General features: G+C 43.2%; 1 protein-coding gene across 11 annotated transcripts in view; it reads left to right on the plus strand.

Annotated features, from left to right (window-relative positions):
• The window catches only part of NRCAM (neuronal cell adhesion molecule), a 391,220-nt gene that overhangs the window by 101,237 nt on the left and 270,228 nt on the right, over positions 1-19,755 (plus strand). For all 11 annotated transcript variants that reach the window (XR_004540624.1, XM_033958216.1, XM_033958225.1 and 8 more), the window contains exon 2: positions 11,862-11,946. The gene's annotated coding sequence lies outside the window, so the exon portion shown is untranslated. The remainder of the gene's footprint in view (positions 1-11,861; positions 11,947-19,755) is intronic.

Raw genomic sequence — 19,755 nt, forward strand, 5'->3', positions numbered from 1 at the left:
TTGCTTACTGTTTTTTGTGATTTGACCGTTGGTTCTGGTTCGACGGTTGAGGGGCCTTGCACTTGAGGATCGTTGGACTGTGTGGTGGCGGCTGGGAGAGACCGGACTGGGACCTCGTTCTGGTTTGAGTTGAGGAGGACTAGATCTAGATCCCTTGGTCCTGTATGCCGATGGCTGTATGCTGTAGCTTACCCCTGTTTGGAAGCTGATGGGGAGATGGCAGATTTGAGACGGGCGGTCGGAGGCAACGACAGAGTCAAATTCCTTGGGCGAAGGCAGTGCGGATGTAGCGCTGCAGTCGTTGGCCTGCGATCGGAGGAGCAGGAGGGAACTTCCTGCGAGGCCAAATGTCAGGGTATACCTGATGAATCGCGCTGAATGTTTGCCAGATATCCAGCTTCGGCGACCTATAGTCGGAGCGATCCTCTTCGCCACTTCTGCCTGTCTCCTGCGCATCTGCTCCGAAGGCAGCGGCATGTTCGGGGCTTGCCCAGCTTATAGTCTGAAGGCTTCTCCCTCGAAATCCCAGTATCCATCGGCCTGGTTATTCTCAGAGGTTTCTCGATGTTATTGGGAGACCATGCTCAGTGGGGAAGGTAGCAGCAGCATATCGGAGGTTCAATGGTCAGTTCCAGCTCCAGCGGCACCAACACATACCAGAATCGGCACCAAATGGCTTTTTCACAGAGGAATTGACTGCATTGGGGAGACCATCGTAGAGGAGGAGAAATGGACAGACTGGAACTATCATCCAAATCTCTTACCTGTAGAAGTCCTTTATCTGGAAGCTGAAATTGTGGATTGAAATCAATGTTTTTTACTTTTAATTTTTTTCCAGTTTTATGAATTATTTGTAATCTTATTCATTGCTTTACCATTTTGTTCTATTTCTATCTTTTAAATTTCTCCAGAATTCTTTTTTCAACAGTTCCTCCTCTATATCTCTTCTCTTCTGTCTTTCAAAGCACACAGTTCAGTTAGATTGTTTATTTTCTCACCTTTTCTCTTTTCTTACTTTACACTCCCTTACAGCTCTCTTGGTACTTTAGTTAGATTGTGAGCCTTCGGGACAGTTAGGGAACTTCTAAGTACCTTTCTTACTTATAACTTTAATGTATATTTTCTGAAAACCGCTTAGAACCTAATGGATGTAGCGGTATATAAGAAATAAATTACATTACATAAATTACATTTCAGGATTTAATAGAGAATTCCACTTGGAGATCCTTCTCCTCTTTACAATCTCATTTTGATCTGCCTTCTTCACAACACTTTAAATTTACTCACCAACATCACTGTTTATCTCACTCCTATCCTTATCAGTTATCACTCATGTTACCTCATGAACCTTCCTTATTTGCTTTAATGTGCAATGACCTATATATCCCACATCTCTTATCTAAGATGTATTCAAATATCACTGTGTCTCATTATACTTTACCCGTTTCTATTCAGTCTATTTGGGAATTTGAATTATCCATCACGCTTACACTGAGACAATGGGTTCATTTCTGGCAGTATAGTACGGTAATAAGCCAGTTCACTCAGCCTCTATTCAGCACACAGAAGCACACAGTCAGAAGGTTGTGTGGACTACTTTGAAAGTTCAGAAGATATGTAAAGCCACACCTTCAACATCACAATGTTGGAATTGCAAGCAAGCACTTGTAACACTGCAACACATGATTTTTGACTGTAGCTTGCTCACCCAATATTGGTGTGATATGTGGTCCGTTGTTGTACAGCTTACCCCCTGTCTGCCTACTAGAACATTTGCATTAATCATCCTAAGATCTACTGTATTAGCTGATACATGCACTGATGCACAGAAAAAAAATTATTTGGCTTTCTCATTGCTATAGCCCTGAAAGTGATTATGTAACACTGGAAGACTGCTTTCCAAATATCTTTTTTCTCACTGGTGGCATTATGTATGTCTCATTGCAAATGCGAAGATTATTTTGCTGACAGAGATCACAGACTGCGCACTTATCAGGCCGTTTTGTCTCCAGTGACGAAGATGTGTGCTACTTTATGAAAGATCGTATGTTACCACATTTAGACTTTACAAAATTTATAGTGAACTCTTCATGCTATTGGTATCGAAGGACATGTCAGTGGCTGCTTATGGGCTTACATTGTATTCATGTGGGCTAGCTTGCACACGTACAAGCATTTCTAGTTATGCTAAAATTTATGACATTTCTATTCACTTGTATACATTGACTATGAGTCAGTTTCATGTACTGCTTTTGCGTTTTTGTTGTGTATGGATATTTGTTTCTTTACTTCAATAAAAATGATTAAACTAAAAAATTGACATCTGTGTTTACCTACAAGCGTACAAAAAAATACAGCTGCAAAGTCCTCATAATTATTTATTTCATTACAAAAGCTGACCGTCTGTATTAAAGGCAAACATTAAAAACTGATTTAACAGGCCATTTACTAATAGCACATGTTAATGTAGTTACTGTATATACTCAAATATAAACTGACCTGAATATAAACTGAGGTAACATTTTCCCCCCAAAAGGATAAAAGTTTGACTTGAATATAAACCAGGGGGTTTATATTGAAGTGCCCTACCTTGTATCCAGCCCTCCTTTCATCCCTCCTTCCTTCCCTTCCTACCCGGCCCTCAATGCCCACTACAGGCCTGCCTGAAGCCCTGGTGGTCCAGTGGTAAGCCGGAACAGGGATGATCCTTCCCGTGTCTTGTCCCGGCTGACTCTAAACCACCCCACAATCCTCCAGCCTCCTGACCCCTGCAGATTTTACATTTAAAACTCTGGATAGCAGTGAAGTGAGGCAGGAGTGATCTTCCTATGTAATCAAAAATGTCTGCCATGATTTCCCATTGCAGTCTCAAGAGAATCAGGCCCTTAGTGTCACTGAATATTGTTTGTGACTGCCCAGGCAGTTCTGGGATAGTCCATAGCAAACCCAGAATCTAACCGTTTACTCCCAAATTCTATATATGGCACTCAAAATTTCAAGTGCAAATCTGGACAGGTGCCCACTATGTATAGTATGTGCAATTTAATTGAATAATGAACTAATTAGCTTCAATATTTGGGCACTAACAATCAATTATTGTCACTGATTAGCAACAATATGAATTTACTCATGCGTCTTCCTAGTCAGTATTCTATAAAGATGCGCACATAAATTTTTAAGTGCAGATCTGAAAAGGGGGCATGACCATGGGAGGAGCATGGGCAGGCTGGGGGCTTTCCTAATATTTGCTTGCAGCGTTACACAGTACTGCAGATCCATGCCTAATTTAGGTATGAGAATTTACACCAGGTTTCAATTAGTTTAAATCAGTGTATTGCAAACTGTGTGTGATGAGATTCAGGGTGTGCCACAAGATTCTGGTGAGGAGAAGAGGCGCTGGCGCCTGCTGAGTACCTATAGGATGCGCCACTCACGATGAGAGGCACATCCTGTAGGCAGTCAGCTGGCACGGCACCTCTCTTCTTTGCCGGTGCCTTTCCTCCTCCCTCCCAGAGTTAGAAAGCTCAGGTCCGCGGCTGGAGGTCTGCCGTGCATGCGCGGATATCAGTGTGATGACATCACACATGTGTGCGATTTCATTACTTCAATGTCTGCACATATCCAGATGCCCTCAAACCGTGGCCCCCAAGTTTAGTGTGCCACGACTTCAAAAAGTTTGCGACACACTGGTTTAAATCTTCACGCCCAAAATTGGGCACAGATCCTGGCACTAAGCGCTGTTCTATAAATGATGCCCAACTCAGAGCACCTGTAATAGAATAGCAATTAGCACTCAAAGAATAGTGCTTAGCTCTTTTTTTCTGGGCGCCCAACTTAGGGCGCCATTTATTGAACTATTCCCTTAGTGGCGATATTCAGTCTACTAACTGATTAAGGGCTCCTTTTACTAAGATGCTCTAGCGGTTTTAGCGCACGCTACAATGCCGTGCACACTAGACGCTAATGCCTCCATTGAACTGGCATTAGTTTTTCCACATAGCGTGGGGGCTAGCGTGCGCTAATCTGCAGCGCGCGCTAAAAACGCTTAGTAAAAGGAACCCTAAGTGAACAGGTGAAGTTAGGAGAGCAAAAAGGCTGTCCTAAATCTATCCACTGAGCTTACTAGTCATCAGTCTGATTATCAGGTGTTGGTACCCAGTTAATTTGCAGATGACAGCACATACCTAGATGGTCAATACCGGAGCTTGAACAAGGCTCTTCATTGAATATCTGGTGTTAATTCAGCAGCTGGCTTTAGGCAGTTTCAAAACTGACTACTGCTGACTAAATATCTACCTCTTAATTTTTATTTTTTTTATTCTGTTTTCTTGCTGTGTAGGGATCATCTACTTTTATCCCCTGCCTTTTTGAATTCTGTCAATCTTTTATATCCTCAATGGCATGTTATAAATGCAGAAAACATTTCTAGGCTGTTTGTTATCAATAATTCTCGATTTTTTTACAAAACATGTTCTCATTATTACTCTGGTATTATTATTTCAACCAGTACAGATAAGATCCCATTTTCTGCTTCAGTTTTTAATTGTCATGCTCAGTGCTCAAAAGTAATTGTATTCAGTCGTGTTCACACATTCCAAACTCTTGTGGATTTTCTAGTTCATACATCCAAAGGCATATCAGTGTTAGCAGCTAGGAATATGCCCAATTTTTAAATGCCCACATTGCGGTTGCCTCTCTTTGATGAAAAATAAAAAGGATCTCAACAGTGGCTCCTTTGTAAAAAGATTCAATTCTTAACTTATAAAGCTTACTGCGATAAAGATCTTCGGTATTTACCAAAGAATAAAGGAGGAATCTCTAGGCACCATTTTATAGAATTACCCCCAATGTTGCTAATCCAGAGAATGTAAACTCTGCTTAGAACAAAGATGCAGTAAACTCTTCAAATATGCAAAAATTTCAAAAACAGGCAAATGTTAAATTTTATATCCTGGGCTTCTGGCAGCCAATATAGGTTCTAGAACTGGTGTAATGTGATTATGAAGACCACGTTAGAAAGCAGTTATGTAGTGGAGATTTGATCTAGATGCAGCACCCATAGGGGTTCTTTTACAAAAGTGTAGTGTGCACTAACAAATTTAATATGTGCTAAATGCTACACATCCTACAGTATTTTATACCTAAGGGCCATATGGCAATTAGCATATTGTGAACCTGCCGGTGCCGTGTTTTGCAAATGGCCACCGACCAGGGCTCAGCAAAGACCGAACTTGTCGTGCCTTCAAAGAAAGTTGAAGGTCCTGCTGGTTCTTATGAATATAAAAAAAACAAATGTCAGGAACAATAAAGCTTTGCAAAAGAACTTGTGTCCTACTTTATTTCTTAGGTAGCAAACGGCTACGGTTTAGGCTTTGCACACAAAACATGAACATAAAATTTGGGCTTACAAAAATACAGCCCACACCTTTCTGACAGGTAAGAGTCCAAATGGTTGTAGTGTAGCCTTGCCATGTCAGTTCCACAGTCAAAAGGGCAAACTATGGCTACAAGAATTACCCAGCCTTTATACTGGTCATTCACTATGGTTTGCAAACACTCTCAGAACGTGCTGCCTAGGCCTGGTCTTTAGCAGGCCTACCCAGTAGAGAGTTGCGCGGGGACAGAAATCCCACCCGTCCCCACCCGTCCCCGCCAAAGTCCCACCCGTCCCCACCCGTCCCCGTGAGGAATCCCTCTGTCCCCACCCGTCCCCGTGAGGAATCCCTCCGTCCCCACCCGTCCCCGCGAGGAATCCCCTCCGTCCCCACCCGTCCCCGCGAGGAATCCCCTCCGTCCCCGCCCGTCCATATAAACTTCAGAAATAGTTATTTCATTTAATTATGCTACTGAATTAAAGGCTCTGGTAGAAACCCATTTACAAATAAGCAAAAAGACTTTATTAATTTGAAAATATTAATTGGGAAGAATACATACTTTGCAAATGGGTTTCTACCAGAGCCTCTAATGTTTATAAATTTTTATCAACACAACTAATATACTACTTTATCCTGAAGCAAAATAAAAAAAAAGAAATATAATTCTTTTCCTACCTTTGTTGCCTGGTTTCTGCTTTCCTCATGTTCTCATTCAATTCCTTCCATCCACTGTCTCTCTTCCTTCTGCATCTTCCATTTGCTCTGTTACTGTGCCTCTCCCTTTCTTCCCCCTTCCAAATTGGTCTGGCACCCATCTTCTTCTCTCCGCTCCCCCATAGTCTGGCATCTGTCTTCTTCCCTGCCAGTGTCTTCTCCCTACTCTCTCTTCCCCATTTCCTTTCAGCGTCCTTCTCCCCCCCATCTTCCCCATGTCCTGTCAGCGTCCTTCTCCCCCCTCTGTCTTCCACATGTGCTTTCAGTGTCCTTCTCCCCCCTCTGCTTCCCCATGTCCTTTCAGCGTCCTTCTCCCTCTCTGTCTTCCCCATGGCCTTTCAGCGTCCTTCTCCACCCACCCCCCCGTCTTCCCCATGTCCTTTCAGCGTCCTTCTCCACCCCTTTGTCTTCCCCATGTGCTTTCAGCATCCTTCTCCCCCCTCTGTCTTCCACAAGTGCTTTCAGAGTCCTTCCCCCCCCCGCCCTTCCCATGGCCTTTCAGCGTCCTTCTCCACCCCTTTGTCTTCCCCATGTCCTTTCAGCGTCCTTCTCCACCCCTTTGTCTTCCCCATGTGCTTTCAGCATCCTTCTCCCCCCTCTGTCTTCCACAAGTGCTTTCAGATTCCTTCACCCCCCCCCGCCCTTCCCATGGCCTTTCAGCGTCCTTCTCCACCCCTTTGTATTCCCCATGTGCTTTCAGCGTCCTTCTCCCTCCTCTGTCTTCAAGTGCTTTCAGAGTCCTTCCCCCCCTCCTCCCGTCTTCCCCATGGCCTTTCAGCGTCCTTCTCCCCACTCCTTCTCTACCGCCCCGGGTGCAGTACAGCCGGCCAGGTCCCCTTACTTTTGTGGCACTTCCCCGACTGACTGACAACAGCCCCGGTCCGACAAACCTCCCTGCCCTTAACTGCGAATCTAAATTACCTTATTACAGCTGCTGTAAGAAGATAATTTAGATTCGCGGCTACAGGGCAGGGAGGATTGTCGGACCGGGGCTGTTGTCGGTCGGTCGGTCGGGGAAGTGCCACAAAAGTAAGGAGACCTGGCCGGCTGTGCTGCAACCGGGGCGGGGTGTGGCGGGGCGGACCGCCCCCTCCCTTGGTAGCCACTCGAACCGCGAGGCTACTCTCCTCCTTACCTGCACTGCCTGCAGCACAGAGCCAAACGGAAGTCTTCCCGACGTCAGCGCTGACGTCGGAGGGAGGGAGGGCTTTGTTTAAGCCCTCCCTCCCCTCCGACGTCAGCGCTGACGTCGGGAAGACTTCCGTTCGGCTCTGTGCTGCAAGCAGAGAAGGTAGGGAGAAGAGCCGCGCGACTGAGTACATCCAGCTTTGTTTAAGCCCTCCCTCCCCTCCGACGTCAGCGCTGACGTCGGGAAGACTTCCATTCGGCTCTGTGCTGCAAGCAGAGAAGGTAGGGAGAAGAGCCGCGCGACTGAGTACATCCAGCCCCGCAGGAACCCCGCGACCCTCGGAGGCGTCCCCACGGGATCCCCGCGACCCTAGGGGGCGTCCCCACGGGATCCCCGCGACCCTAGGGGCGTCCCCACGGGATCCCCGTGACCCAAAGGGGGAACCCACGGGATGCCCGCGGGTCCCGCGGGATTCCCGTCGTCCCCGTTCCCGTGCAGCTCTCTACTACCCAGCCAACTTCCCAGGCAGTTGGTGGGGGAGGGGAGTAGCTGAATCCACTTTATTTAAAGCTTGCCAAAAATTGGTCCCACAATCCCACCCTGAGGATCTTGTGTGGATTCTCCCCACTACTACCCCTTTCACACGGTCAGCACCACAAAGTCCCATCCAAACAGAAAACAAAGCCAAAAGTAAAAATGCACAAAACACCCTTTCTTCAATGTCCCCAAAAATTAAGGCTCCAACTCCAGCCGTGAGCTTAGCACTGCTCACACTTGTGCTTTCAGACAGCCCAAAAAGAAAACTAGATTCCAAAAGCAAACAAACAGCAAGGAAATCCACTTAACTCTCATCCATGTGGATTTCTTCAGGTTCCATGGAGGTATCCATCAGCTCTATGGCATCCTGGCTGGCTGGCTGGTTTGCCTCAGAGACAGTAGTAACATCTGCCATTTCAATGTCCTGATTTGGTGGGGTTTCAGGAGCCCAGTCCCTCGAGCCTCCTTCCTGGGCTGACCCAGGGTAGACTGCTTTGTTTCTCCTTAGTGCAGCCTCTAAAGTCCTGAGCTGGCTACGCCCTAACCTGAAAGGGGGAGGGGCAATCTGGGGCTTCTGCTGGGCTTTTTGATTAGCCCTAATTGGGTCCAGCAGTTGTGCTTTAGCAGTGCTATGAGCCTGCCTCTTAGGCTGTTCTTTCTTTAAAGGCACCTCCTGCTGCACCGGGCTATTCCCACTCTCAACTTCCCCTCCCCAGGACTTCTGCTCTTGGCGCCCTTACCCATGACTGAGCTTTGGGATCTGCTTGTAGGAGAGCTGCTACACTGATCTGCTCTCCTAACAGACAGGGGTTTTTGTCCCTTCTCTGGCACAAACCTCACTCTGGTGTCGGGTTTGTGACAATATGCAAAGCTTTAGTAAATGGGCCCCATAGTGACTTTGCAGGAAACCTTAAATAAAATGCATTACAGTAATCAAGATTACTCAATACTAACACCTGAAGGATAGCGGAAGAGTAAACTAGGAGAACAGTAGATTGTGCAGGCACCTTACCAGCCATAACTAATAAAATGATACTTTCTTCACATTTTAAATCTGCGGTTTCAAAGACAAATGTTCATCTAAATCAGGGGTGTCAAACTCAATCACATTAAGGGTCCGAAATCCAAAATACAAGATAAGTTGTGGGCCTGACCCTGCCCAATCTCCGCCCCAGACCCCGCCCCCATAATAGTACTAATTATAACACAATTTTTTCCATTCATTTTTCATATATACACACGCAATATAATCTTATTAACACATAATGGTTAACCACAAAAATAAACTACACAAAGCACACTGTATGCTTCTCAACATTCATTCTTATCAGAACACAGATAACCCCTATGCAAATATGGGACCAAAAACTAAAAGTACTAATATATAAAAAAGAAGCCCTAAGATTCAATATAACCCCCAGAGAAAAAGAAACAAATCTATTTCTTCCTGATCAGTGCAAAGATAGCAGATTAGTGCTTGAATTGTATCAATTTTGAGAATTTTAATCATTTCCTCTACCTTTGTTGTCTTCCTCCCACCATGCCGTGCCTCCCTTCGGTGGGTGTCTTACCTTCTGGCCATTTTATGTGGCTCGCGGTCCGATGCCCCCGGTGTTATCTTGTGGTCGGCTCCCTCCTCCTCAAAGCCGCAGTGTGCACAAAGCCAAATGCAGCGGCTCCTTGCGTGTTCTGCGCCTGAACTGGAAGCCTTCTCTCTGATGTCACAACGTCAAGGGGCAGGATGCACAAGGAGCAGCTGCACGTGGTTTCATGCACACTGTGGCTGTGAGGAGGAGGGAGCCTGCCACAAGATGATAACACTGGTAGCATCAGACCGCGGGCTACATAAAACAGCCAAGCGGGCTGGATTCGGCCCGCTGGCCTTGAATTTGACACCTGTGATCTAAAACAACACCTCTGTGAGTAGAATGCCAGAAGAAAACAATGGAGTGGAAAGCAAGCAAACCAAGGCTTAAAGAAGATATCAAACGTGTTGAGTCATCTAACTTTTGGTACACCGTTGTCTAATAAAGTTGTGTTTGCTATCTTCATTATACCTTGGTTTGCTTGCCATCCATCTATAAAGACACCCAAATTGTGCAAAGCAAGCATGGGATTCAATAAAATATTATCTAAAGTAAATAAGAGTTTCAGATTCAGAACAAGACTGTTTCCACAGCCCAATAATTTCAGTCTTTTTCACATTTGACTAATCTGTTATCAGTCATTAATTGGCTGATTTCATTTCATATTGCTTTCAAATCAGCAGCAGGATCATGTGGCATAACTGGTGACATTAGTTGGATATCATCTCCATAAATTCCAAATAAGGTCAGAGATAATGCCAATCTTTGTGGCCCTCCAGAGGATGGGACCTTCCAAATTGATTCAAAAAGACTCAAACTGTAGGGTCATGAAATGGTTAACTGTTGTTTAAAATATTGCTCTGGCCTACATCGCTGAAGAAAGTGTACAATCTATTGACTTCATCTGCCTAAAATGTATGTCCCTGCCTTACCACATTGTAAGCTCACATAGATAAGAGTTTGAGCCATGATGTACCCTGCCCTTCTGTACATTTAACATTTAGAATTGTAAGAGTTAGATAAGTGACCTGCTAGTGTGAGCTTAGGACCAATAATAATTGTAGAAAAGTTATAGAAGTAACAAATGAAAATTGTAATTTTTGCATATATTAGTTTGCAAAAAGGGCATAAAAGTCTGTGTATTTCCTGTTTCTGACACTCTAGTAGGCAGGCTATTAACTGCACTAGAGTCTGGTATACCGTAATAAATTTCTTGTACTTTCTTCACGCCTCTGACTTTGTTTGTCCAAGTGACCTTTCAAAACCACTTCTCAAACACCCCCCCCCCCCCCGATACCATAAGAATAAGACAAGATAAAAGTACCATGTGGTCAACCATGGCAGAAGCAGCTGAAATCTTTAACATCACTAAAAGCATTTGACCACAATGATCAACATGAAAAAGAAAAACTAGAAATCAAACCTAAATGTTTTCAATGCTTACTATATAGTTACTTTTTTTGAAAACCATACCGAAAATTATCTAGCAACCCATAAATATACTCTGTCATGATTGTTGCAGTTTGAGTCTTGCAGTGTCTGAGTAAGTGGAACTGACGTTTCAGCCATCGTGCTCAGCTTTCTTCAGGGTATGAAGAAAGCAATATGGCTGAAATGTCGGTGTTACTTGCTTAGACACAGCAAAACCTGGACAACTGCAGCATCATTTCAGATTTTATTGGATAATCTGTGAGAGCAAACGTGCCGAAATAACTTAGGAGAGGCCCACCTAGGTTAAATAATTCTAGATTTTTGGAGGAAATATCTCAACATTCTGTAGAAGATATACTTCAGCTTTGCAGGTTTGAACTCGAGAGAGAGCACAGAATTTATCATCATATTTGAAGTTGAAGGCAGGTAGAGTTTGTTGAATCTTTGTTTTTGCGTAAACATTTATCATTAAAAGTTGCTATATAGTAGTTTTTGTACAGAAGCAAATATATAAATATGGTCCAGGATCTCATGATTTATTGGGAGAAATTAATGAACTGATCTTTAAGGGGCCTTTTTACTAAGCTGTGCTAAAAAGTGGTCTGTGTTATGACTAGTGCTTGGGTTTCCAGTGTTTTGAGGCTATTTTTAACGTGGCTATAAAATGGCTCCATTTTCCATAGTTGCAATAATGGCAATGCACTAATTTTCCTACTAGCATGTGAGCCATTAACTACACCTATTATCTAGGCAGTAAGGACACCCACAGTAACCACATGCGCTAACTGATTAGAATAGCCACGCCTACTTTCTGCAAACAAACATGCTCCCAGTGGGGTAACACATGCAAAAAAATACTGGGGGGTGCCTGAGCTCTTACATGTAGTAAAACGCATTAGTGCTTACTGCAGCATAGTAGAAGGGTCTCTTAGTTACAAAATAATTTGAACTCATGCACCAAATAATATTCCCTGATATTGCATGTTTTGGAAGATTTCAAAATATGAGATTGTTCTGCAATTTCTGTTTTATGTATAAAATAACATTGTCCATAGTTGTTTACACTTTTTTTTTCTTATTCCTTTTCAGCTCTGGAATAATAGAGGACATTCTACAATAAGAGAATAGGAAAAGAAAGTGGACTAGCCTGGCTCCGGAAATTGCATTACGAAAGGTACTTTTTATCTGTTTGTCATTACTATCACCAGGAAATAGAATCTCCTGCCATATGATATCCAGATCACATTTGTTTTATTTATTTATTGGGATTTATTAACTGCCTTTTCATGAAGAGATTCACCCAAAGTGGTTAAAACATTAAAAGTCAAGTCGCTGAAGAGCAAGCCTTTGAATGTGATAGTGTCACGTCTAGTGTATATCTAATAGTGCACTTCAAATCCAGTGAAAGAGAAAATGCAGGCGCAGAGTCTTAGTTGGGCAGAATACATAAAGAAATCCCCGTGATGCTCAAAGCTTGAGGAAAAAAGAAAGTGAACTGCAAAGCATAATATTGAAAGACTGAACAAATGTTCCCCTGAGGAAACTGAATACAAAAGACTACAGGAAAGTGAAAAAAAAAAGTAACAGCAAATAACATTTTGATCTAAACACAGACTGCTTCAAAAAGGGCACTCGTAAACCAGTGGGTGTTTTAGTCTCACGGTTCAGGTCACAAAGTTAAAAAGACTGGAGTCCAAAACCTTAGCTTTCATTTACGGTAGTTCTTGGCCCCCTTGATTTGCGCTTGACATGTCTGATGTTCTGAGACTGCAAATGGCCTTCTTAGCTTTCTGCCATCACTTCTGAATAAGTTATCTGTGAAAGAGTGGATGATTTATGTGGAGAAAATCTTATTTTGAGGTTATGAGCACAGTACATGGCACTGTGTCAGACTAGAAGATTTCTATCTGCTTGTGCTTAAAGATTTAATTGTTCTGCTTTGAACATGTCTTTGATTTTCCTATTTTAAGAAGTGCACCGTACATTTAAAAAAAAAGTAAAAATATGGGAGAAATGTGGGAAATAAAAAAAATTAGAATTTGCTTAAACATAAATATGTGTAAGAGTGGCCAAATCCTTCATGTAAAATATGAATGCAACTACCAAATGGTTGGATGAAGACTATTATTTGGGGATCTGGCAAAAAACAGGATAAATGGGAGCATTACAAAACATTTTGGGCGTGATTCTGTATAGGATGCCCGGTCTCGGTGGTCACCTAAGCAGCTTTTGAGAATCGCACACGGGCCTCATATACAAAAATGTGTCGGGCATGATTCTGTATAGTACACCTGGTCTCAGTAGCCACCTAAGTGGTTTTTGAAAATGGCACATGGGTGTCCTATACAGAATTGCCACCCCGATTCTCTAACCAGCATCCATGTCACAGACGCTGTTTAGAAAATTGAGTTGCCACTGAGCTGATCACAGCAAGGGAATCTCCCTGCTGCAATTAGTTGAGCAGCAGTGGCAGGGAGCTCATCCCGCCTCCCCCCCACAAAGGGCAGCAGGAGGGATGCCCACTCCCTCCTGCCACCTCCCCCCCCCCCCTTGAAGCATTCCCCGGCAGGAGGAATGTCCAATTCCTCCTGCTGGAACACCCTGAGCAATCCCCAGGAGAAGTGCCCATTTCCTCCTGCAGGAACCCCCCTGAAATACCCCCACCCAACTGTGATAGGAAGGATGCCCACACCCTTCTGCCAGAACACCCCCCTACCAGGAACCTCCCTGAAATACCCGTCAACTGACCACACCTCCGCCTTCCGACCCCCCCACCCACCTGGCGATCCCCCTAAAGGGGAGACCATCCCTCGTACCTTGTAAACAGAAGGTCCAGTCAGAGGAAGGCATATACTCTCTGGTTAGCAGACTCGCCAATGGAAAATGGTGGGCCTTCCCCTTCTTGGTGCATTCTGGGAAGCACTGGGAAGGAGCCTAATGTTCTGATTGGCTCAGATGCCTAAGGCCCCTCCCATAGGTTCCGACAGATATTGGGCACTCCTCCTGCTGGGGGTTGCTCGGGGGGTTCTGGCAGGAGGAATTGGGCACTCCTCCTGCTGGAGGTTGCTTCAAGGGGGTGGTGGCAGGAGTGAGTGGACATCCCTCCTGCTGCCCAACTTCATGAGGGGGGCAAATTCCCTGCTGTGGCTGCTTAGCTTATTGCGGCAGTGAGTTTTTTGCTGCAATCATCATAGCAACCGCATCTGATTGAAATGTAGACAAGCTTTTTGTTGGCCTACATTTCAGGCGCCTATTGCAGCCCTGGGCAGCCTAAGCTTACCCAAAGCCACTTCCAGGCCTAACTATGCCCACGCCTAACCTTGGGCAAGCTTAAGCATCCCTACATGTCTCCCTCAACCTCAACAGATGCCTATGGTGTAGGCGGTCTGCCTCTGGGTGATGTGTTCTTCTAAATTATGATATCCTAAATCTAGAACTGCCATTACCATTTGCATATATGAATGAAGAGTTAGAAAAGAAACAGGAATGGGAGGGCATGTAAAATCATGTCCAATATGTGCTAATCTTTGCTCAGATGCAGTTCCGCATGAAGACTGATTCTAGAGTCTAACACTAGCAAATTACCCTGTTGACAGTAAAATTATGTTGTTTGAGAAAGGGCACGGTGATCCATACCTGGCTGTTTGTCCTAGATTTTTGATTGCCACTCTTTCATCATGTTTGTATCTTTATTATCTGTTAGTATATATCTATTTTCTATTAGTCTGTCGCGCTGTACACTTCTCCCTCGTCATTCGCGGGGGATACGGGCAGAGCCGGACCGCGAATGCCGAAAACCCGCGATTATCCGGCTCTGACCCACCCCCACCTCCCTGCCGCCTTCCCGGCCTTACCTGGTGGTCTAGAGGCCTTTCGGGGCAGGAGCGATCTTCCTACGCTCCTGCTCCGTGCAGATTGCCATCAGGAAATGGCTGTTGGGAGTTCCCGATGTAGTCTCGAGAGACTACGGGAACTCCCAGCAGCCATTTCCTGATGGCGATCTGCACGGGGCAGGAGCGTAGGAAGATCGCTCCTGCCCCGAAAGCCCTCTAGACCACCAGGTAAGGCTGGGAAGGCGGCAGGGAGGAAAAAAGATGGATTTTTTTTACATGAAGACTGTTTTTTTTATTTTCCCCCTCCGCAGAAAAAAATTGCAATTATGTTAACAGTTGTATGGTGATATTCTGTTCTCAATAAAAATAATTACAAAGAAAGAAAAATAGAAATGAAGATTCTCATCAGGTGGCATAGCCATGGGTGGGTCTGGGTGAGCAAGGGCCTACCCATTTTATCTTCAGGCCCACGCAGGGGCGATGCATATCATTAATGTAGCTGGCAGGGATCCTTAGGCCCTACCAGCTGAAGAGTCCTTTTTGGAATCCCCCCAAGCAGTCTCATCCTCACAACAGTCAGCAGCGTGTTTCCAGCTGCTGATGCCAGCACTCCTCTTCCCTCCTCCTCCCAAATGCTCAGTTCAACTGGCACCCCTATGCATGCATGCACAGGGGATGCCGGTTAAACTAAGCATGAGCAGAGAGGGGACGGAGTACTGGTGTCAGCAGCTAAAGATGTGATGCTATCTGCTGCGAGGTTGAGTCTACTAGGAGGACTCTTGAAAGGCCTCTTCAGTTGGTGGGGCCCAGGAATCCTTACCAGCCAAAATATTAATTTTTACTGTTTCGTTGTATGAGTCAGGACGAGGATAGTGGGAATGTGTGGGTTATATTCACCCAGTCCAACCCCAGGCCCAACCAAAACCTGAGGTCTGTCCTCATCACTGCCTTCTTGTATTTCTTATTCATGAATGGCACAAAATTCTCCCAATCTGCCTGGCTTATTAATGTGGAGTCATATTTCACTCTTCTTTTTTCATCCTTTATCTCCTTCCTTTTCTCATTTTGTTAATTGTTTTCTATTCTTTAAAATAATTGATCTAGCAGTAATCAAGTATAACTTTTTTGTAGGGGAGGAAAAGAACAGATATCTTGCTAAATTATTCCCATAATCTTTCCTGCTTTTATCATTGGATTAAAATAAAAGCAAAAGGTACTAAGAGGGGAGGAAAACTTGCTTCTTATTTAGCTGTTTGGCTGGTACACATCCAAATGCTCTCCCGCATATGAGGTTGGCTGCACTCTCAGGCTTACCATTACCCTTTCTTTGATTATAGTTCTGTTATACCTTATTACTGAAATTGTGTTTTTCTCAGGAGTTGCCAAGGTCTAAAATGCTGAAAAGAACTCAATGGGAGAAAAGCTTGCAAAAGGTCAATAATTGACATTAAAGAGGACTAAGGGAGTGACCTGTGTACAATCTGAGGACAATTTATTTCACAAAAGATAATTTAAATGTGAGAAATTTCTAAAAGTAACAAAGATCACAATCAGTATGTTTCTTATTTACGGATGATATTGGGAGCATTATTGAAGAAGAAAGCAAGACATATACTGTATATTAACTAGATTATTTTGGATGGGTTTTCTAAGCTGAGATGGAGATTCACGATGATGCATGGGCTCATTTGTATTAATGCTGGGAAAAACACAATCCTCTCTTGGGAGAATGAAATTCAAGGGTTAATGAGGGGCAAGTTTGCTAGGTCATATGGTTTTATTCTGTTTGTTAAAAGTTCTTGTATTCCCAACAATAGCCATTTACTTATGGATGAGAAGATAGGTAAAGGGCTATTTTGGAAGCTAAACACTGGAGCTAATCAGTATTTCCAAGGGGGATGTTGAAGAGGCTTGCCACTGGGTGGGACACAGTATTATATTACATGGGCCATAGATCATTCATTTAGGGGTGGCAATAATGAAATGAAGTTGACAGAATTCCCTATTATTTCAGGATACATTGCCATTGATCTTTCTACCCCATCTAGTGAGCATACTGACAGATGCTTTGATATACTTTCAGTATTTCTAAATCTCATCTGTAGAGTGGTTGCTATAGAGAGCTCCGGAAGCCTTCTTGGGGTATTCATGCGTAAGTCACCAATTTCCAACTTCTACCATCTCCAAACCCTTATGTTGGAGCATCTATTAAATTTAAAATTCATCATTTTAGCTTTCGGGCCTGTCAGAGTGGGGGTAATTTTAACCCATGTAAATGTTTAGAATACCCATATATATATATATGCATATGTATGTATGTACTGTACATGCATAACCCAAGTGCTATTCTTATTTTAGTGTGTATTTTACCTATAGGAACTTACATAGGCAGAGTTTAGGTAAGACACACTTCACATAAAATAGAATACTATAATAATAATAATAATAATAATTTTATTCTTATATACCGCCATACCGAAAAAGTTCTAGGCGGTTCACAACAAGTTGAGCTAACACATGGGATACAGATAAAATACAAATTAGAATAATGGACTTAAAAACAGATAAAGACAGAAAGCATTTACAATATAATGCAGAAAATACCGGCATGGCAGGGAAAGAAGTAATACATAGAACAGATAAAATACATAAAGATGAATCTAAGGAACTTGATTGAAAAAATGAAGCAGAATGCATTAAGATACCTTTCATTTACCACACAGCCGATAGAGTTAGTAGTGAATGAACATCACCGTTAGTATTTTAAATTCAAGTTCAAGTGTTCACTTATCTCAATGTTGTACGTTCAGCCTTTTAGGTCCACATTCTATAGAATGAAATGCCAGGACGCCTTTGAGAGACTATAGATTGTGGACTTGAAAGGCTGAAAGCACAAGACTGAAATACCATATATACTCAAATATAAACTGATCTGAATAAACCGAGGCAACCTTCCCCCTCCCCCCTAAAAAGTGGAAAATGGTTGACTCGAATATAAAGCAAAGTTAGAAACTTAGCTTATCACTAGATTAGACAATTTTGCCATATGTTTTAATAGATTATTTAACTTTACAATGTCTCCTTATAACCTCTTTGCTTCCCTGACATAAATCTTAAAAACAGAAATAAGTTTTTTTATATAACATCACACAAAAACTTAAGACATAAAAATGGATGTCACAAATCAGAAAGATAAAATCAAGTAATATGGCACTTAATGTATAGCATAGCTGAAATATAAATTAAAATTATATTACAGTATATAATAAATACAATAAATATAAAAATGACCTAAATCATGCTCACTGTCTAACACCAGCTCGGGCAGGATACATATTTCAGATCTGCCATATTATAATCACAAAATAGAAAATAAAATTATTCTTTTCTACCTTCCACTGCCATAGCCAACAATTTTTTCTTTCCCACTGTCCATCATCTCTCTTTCTTTCTCTCTCTTTCTCTCCTCTACCCCAATCCTTCCTCTCTCCTACCATGTGCAGTATCTTCCCCCCCCCATGCAGCAGCTTTCCATTCCACCCTCCCATCCCCCCGAGCAGCAGCACTCCACCGATCCTCCCACAGTGAGACCTGACATACTTCCGAGGCCTCCTTTAAAACAGCCACAGAGGCAGTGCTCTGAACAGCTGCTTCACAGTCTGTCTTGTTGGGCTTCCTTCTGCTGCATCATTGCTGACATCATCAGTGACATGGCAGAGGGAAGGCCCCAGTGTGCAGGCTGCAAAGCAGCCCGTTCAGAGAGCCTTTGCTGCTTTAGGAGGCCTTGGAGGTATGTCAGGTCTCAACAGTGGGTTGAGGGTGTTGGTCACTGAATCGGTAAGTCAAATTTTCTCAGCTAGCGAATCAATTTGAATTGATTCACCAAAGTGAATTGGTGAATTGATTCGAATCAGCAAATCAGGCAGAACTAGTATTTACAAGATTAAATACAGATATAGGAGCTGCATCACAATCTGGATGGAATTCCATAAAAAGCACTCAAAATTCAGAAAGAATCAGCACAAAGCACTGAAACCTGGTGAAAGTGCTAGTGCCCAAGTTAGGTGTACTGAGGCCATATTCCATAACTATGCATGCAACTTTTCAGAATGCCCCTGACATGCCTGTGGTCATACTCCCTTTTGAGCTAGTAAAGAAGGCACCATGCCCTATAGAATAGTATGCAGCCAGATATGCACCCAAATTTTAATGAGTTCCAATTACACTTCAATAATTGGTTGTTAGCACCCAATTACTGATAGTCAAGGGCTTGTTACTCAGTTAAATTGTGAGTGCATCTTGGGTGTGTGTGCAAATCTGGGCACCATCTGGAGGTCTATGTTCTAGTGAGCTACCTAAAATGATAATTGTTGGGCCTTGAGTTCTTAGATTAAAGAAGATACAAGGAGGGAGGACCTTTTTCCAGGTGGATTTCCTTGGTATTGGAATAAGCTCCCTCAGGAGTTAAAATAAGATGACCAGTTCTACGAATCCCCTAATAGCTGGCTTTCAAGGGAATTGGAGGCAGGGTGTAGAGACTAAGGGACGGGCTGGGAAGCTAAGGATAGTTTGCTGTGAATTCTTATTATAATATTTGCTTATCCTATGTTTGGAATTATGACATACTTATTTATTTACAGACTTTTGATAACTGCAGTATGGCCTAGAAAGGAGCAGTTAATGAAGAGAAGGGGATTGAACTTGTTTACTACCTTTTTGTGGTTACACGTTCAAAGTAGTTTACATGTATACAGGTACTTATTTTGTACCTGGGACAATGGAAGCTTAAGTGACTTGCCCAGGCTCACAAAGAACAGTGCTGAAATTTGATCCCAGAACCTCTGGGTTTAGAAGCTCTACCACTAGGCCACTCCTCACCTCCAAACAAAATGAGAGGGATCAGCTGAAAGTTTTGATGATGCTGGTCGAACAGTGATATCGAGCTTGATAATATCAATTCTGGGAGTTATCAGTTTTATCAGTGCTCTCCTATATTGATGATCCATGAAGACTTAATAAAATGAATACCCTGGGGAATGTTTATTGATGAATATCTTAATTCTCTCAACTAGGTCTTGATCATGGGCCTGACTGATCTCCAATCTGTCTTGTACATTTTTATTGAAGTAAAGAGATAGAATTAAGTTTTA

The sequence above is a fragment of the Geotrypetes seraphini genome, chromosome 9 (genome assembly GCF_902459505.1).
Source record: "Geotrypetes seraphini chromosome 9, aGeoSer1.1, whole genome shotgun sequence".
Lineage (NCBI taxonomy): Eukaryota > Metazoa > Chordata > Amphibia > Gymnophiona > Dermophiidae > Geotrypetes > Geotrypetes seraphini.